The sequence below is a fragment of the Pteropus vampyrus genome, unplaced genomic scaffold, assembly GCF_000151845.1.
Source record: "Pteropus vampyrus isolate Shadow unplaced genomic scaffold, Pvam_2.0 Scaffold479, whole genome shotgun sequence".
Lineage (NCBI taxonomy): Eukaryota > Metazoa > Chordata > Mammalia > Chiroptera > Pteropodidae > Pteropus > Pteropus vampyrus.
Genome location: NW_011889260.1, coordinates 259,233 through 263,468, shown reverse-complemented (window position 1 = coordinate 263,468; position 4,236 = coordinate 259,233). Strand labels below are relative to the sequence as shown.

Sequence of the window (4,236 nt, the reverse complement as noted above, 5' to 3'; positions counted from 1 at the left end):
TCTTTTGTTTTCTCAACCAGTCTCCATTAAGGGTTTTTGTACAGTGAGAATCATATGCCTGAAGCTTTCTTAATCTGTCAGATCAAGGATCAAACACTATCACACATTGCCCCAAGGGACCCTGCAAGGAATTTTTCTCAGCAAATAAACCCAAACCTCTTTCTTTCTGGCCACTGAAAGTTTCAATAATTACTACATTACCTAAATAATTTATGTTTTATGTTTACTGTCAAAAACATTTTGAAATTATTAATTTTGCTGACTATCTTATAAACTTAATCCATATTAAGGTCAAGATCATGTCTCAAATTGTGTTCCAGGGCTGGGATTCAGAGTTGGTCCCATAATCAGTCTCCTAGGACACTTATTTTTCATCCCTCATTATAGAAGAATCTACTCTTAGCAAATGTCAGGGAAGAACATCCCCAGCAGTTTCTTTTATCAATCCAAGGAAATGCTTGCTTTTCCCCAGAGCTGAAATCACTTCCTGGCAGGAAGCATTAGGCTCTGAGTCAGAACACTGAGCTGAAGCCCAAGGACAAGCAAGAATAAGTGAGAATTTGGAGACAAGTTTTTATTATCTATGATGAACTGGCACAGCACTCATTTTTGGTACTCTGGCAAGGAGTCTCATTTCCCCCTTCCTCTAGTAATATGCCCTAACCCCTGGCCTGACCAATTGTTACACCATCCCCTTAGCAACTGTGATTGCTCCAACGGACAGGCACATGATCCCAGAGCCAATGAGTCCTTCGGACTGATCTACTAAAACTAGGGAAACTATTGTTGTTTAAGAATGCACAGTAAGAGCACAGGACTAGAAATCATGAGGCCTGGGTTCTAGTACCATTTTGAAGTGGACACATCACTTAAACTCTCTGGACCTCTATTTCTTCATCTAAAATTAGGTGTAGGTCAGAGAGAATTGTATCAGCACTTGCCACGCACGCACGCACACACGCACGCACCCCCCACTTTTCTTTGGTCCAAAAAGAATACATTTCTACAAGAATTCTGGCTTTATTTTTGAGCAAGAGGGACACTTTAAGGTTTGCTGTGGGAAATCAGAAGAAATGCTATCCCAAGGTAGGTGGGGCTCCTTGGATGCTGCTCTCGTCTCTCAACTCTTCTCTAGGCCCTTTGGGCAGAAAGCTACCCCAGCAGACATCTAACTCTTCAAATTCCAATGTGCTCTCAGAGGGAAGAACTGCAATGACACCATCATATGTACCATATCAAGCAAATTCACTTTTCAACATGCACAGTTGAAGGACATCTGCCAAATAATTTTTAGAAACCTGATGGAGCTCGATGAACTTAAGCTGATGATCAGACCAAGTCATCAGGCTAGGCCATTCTCATTCCCTTGTCTGATCAAAACTCAACCAGATAATTCCAGCTCTTACATGATAGAGAATATAAGAGAAAATATCTAGGCCACTAGAGATCTTAGAATGTATGTCCCATGAAAGCAAAGATTTGTGTTTATTCTGTTCATCACCATATCTCCAGCTTTAGAACCATTTGTAGGCACTCAATAAGTACTTGATTGAATAAACCATGACAGTCCGAGGATTTCACTGATTAGCCCAAGCAGGGTCAGAGTTGAGCCTAGATCTCAGGGACAGAGAAAGAGAATAATAATTGTTGAGATCTTAGTATGTGCCAGGTATTATTACAAAAAACTATACATTATTTCACTTAATTCTTACCATGCTTTGTGGTGGGTACCACTATTACCCCACTTCTACAAAGCTTATCTAGCGGGCCACAGAGCAAGGTTATTCATTTCATTCATCTGTCAAATAGTTACTGAGCACCTGCTATTTATCCAGCACTGTGCCTAGCACAGGGAATACAATGATGAACAAGACTGACATGGAGTTTATATTTTAGCGTGGGAGACACTTAGCAAGTAAAGCAAAAACAATATACTTGCCAGTTGGAATACATGCTGTGAAATCAATGGAGTGAGGTGATGGAAAGAAATAGGAGCAGAGGGAGAAGTCTCCTTTAGGGACAGTGGTCAGAGAAGGGCTCTTTGAGGAAGGAACATGCAGACTTAAGCCTAAAGGATAAGAAGGCCCTCTTGTGATGAGCTGGAGGAAAAGGGTTCTAGGAAGAACAGCAAGTGCAAAGACCCAAGGGACAAGGGCATGGCAAGTTGAAGGACTAGGAAGTGCGGCGAGAAAACACGGGACAATAAGGAAAGGGTACAGGATGAGTTATGAGGAGTAAGCAGAGGTCAGATCTTTCTCCAAAAAAAATTATATATTTCGTAATATATAAATATATTTATTTTTTCTTGGGGAAGAGATAATTTTATATATAACATATATAATATATGAAGTAAGTATATAATATATGAGATATATACTCTTGGGGAAAGAGCTAATTATATATATCACATATTATACATGAGGTAATTATATATAAATAATACATATATTATTGGGGAAAGATAACATTTTTTTAAAAAACTGTAGGATTTTTAGAAAGAATACAAAACAAAAGTAAAATACTATGAAATAGAGAAATAATCACAGAAAAAAGCTTTGGGGAATTTAAAAAAAAATATTGGTATAATTTTTAAATAATTCAATAAAAGAGTTGGTATATAAGTCAGCGAAGTGTCCAAGAAAGAACAAAAAATTAAAAATATTTTTTAAATATGAAAGAAAAGGTCCACTCCCTGATTAAAGGTGGTAACAGAAAGAGAAAATGGGGGAGAGTGGGAGATAGAGATAGGAAATTACAAATGATACTAACAAAAATAAAAAGGGATTTTCCAGGGCTGAAAGACATATATCTTTAAATTGAAAGGATTTACCTTGTGTGCAGCAAAATTACTTTTACCAGATTCACATCTGGAAATAAAATTTCAGATCACCAAGTATAAAAGGAAGATCCTAAAAGCTTTCAAAGGGAAAAGGCACCATTCCCTCCACCCTGCTGCCTAGAATACACATGTGTTGGCTGAAGTACTAGCAACTATTTGAGACTGGGGGCCAGGGCCCCCAGACCAGGGCCACACCCGTTAGTAGAGAGGAACCTGAATCCCTGATAACTTTGTTCAACTGCCCAAGAACCCTGGACTGCCAATTTCTCGACGTCTTTGAATGTGAAAGAGAAATAAACTCCTAAACTATTTAAAACATTATTTTCTTGTTCTCTGTTATAGTCAACGAAACCTAATCCTAATTGGTATGTTCAGATTAGCTGGGGAGTAGAGTACACAGAAGAGAGTGGAAAGAGCACTCACGGTGGTGAAAGAGAACTGACAGGAGGCTTATGGTTAGATTAACATTTTAGATTTAGATTTTTAGATTTAGAAAATCACCCTGGTGGCACTGGCTCAATTTACAATTTTGCCAAACACATACCCTACTGCATTGGTTTTCAAATGTTAGAATGCATCAGATTTCCCTGGAGGGCTTGTTAAAATACAGATTGCTGGGCCCATCCCCAGATTTTCTGATTCAGTAAATCTGGATAGGCCCTGAGAAGGTGCATTTCTAACGAGTTCCCAGGTGATGCTGAAGCTGCTGGTCCACACATTTTGAGAAACACTGCCCTAGAATAAGTCATATCAAAGTACCCTAAGGACAGGGAATGTGAGTTCTGGGGAAATTCTCCCCCACCTCAAACCAGACAGGCATTGGGGTGGCCTACACACCACCTCCTAGCCCCCTACCCTTGGGTCGAAGCAATCTAAAGAGGGAGAAAAGGTGCTGGGTCCCACAGGTGCCCTCGACATCCTTGTCTGCACAAGCTATGATGCCCATGATTCTTACCAGATGTGCCTGATTCCCTCTGGTCATCTCCAAGGATCTGGAAGACATATTCTGGTGAGACCTTAATATTCTCTGCTTTGCTACTCTGAGCCTGTTTCCTTGTCTAAAAAGATAGAGCAGTGGTATCAACTTTGCAGGAAGTTGGAGCATTTCATAGGTCCTTTCTATGCCAGAACATGGCACTGGTTAATAATAGTGCAACTCCCCAGGTATGTAATGAAGTTCTGAGGATGTGAGGAGGGGCCTCCCTGTTAGTGTGGCAAGGCTGGGGCCCTGGCCAATAACAGAAACACTTCCCTATGCCTCAGTGGATTCTTCCTGGGTGGCTTTGGTGAAGGATTCTCAGTCTTAGCACCACTGACATTTTGGACTGCATAACTCTGTCATGGTGGGCCTGTTCTGTGCACGGCCAGATGTCTAACAGCATTCCGGTGCTCTACCC

General features: G+C 40.4%; 1 long non-coding RNA gene across 1 annotated transcript; it reads right to left on the bottom strand.

Moving 5' to 3' along the window:
• Positions 1 to 1,004: 1,004 nt before the first annotated feature.
• On the bottom strand, positions 1,005 to 3,906 carry LOC111732661. The gene is made up of 3 exons (XR_002777649.1): positions 3,795 to 3,906; positions 2,831 to 2,867; positions 1,005 to 1,207 (listed from the first exon to the last, which is right to left on the bottom strand). It is a non-coding gene; the product is annotated as an uncharacterized LOC111732661 (long non-coding RNA).
• Between the last annotated feature and the right edge of the window lie 330 nt (positions 3,907 to 4,236).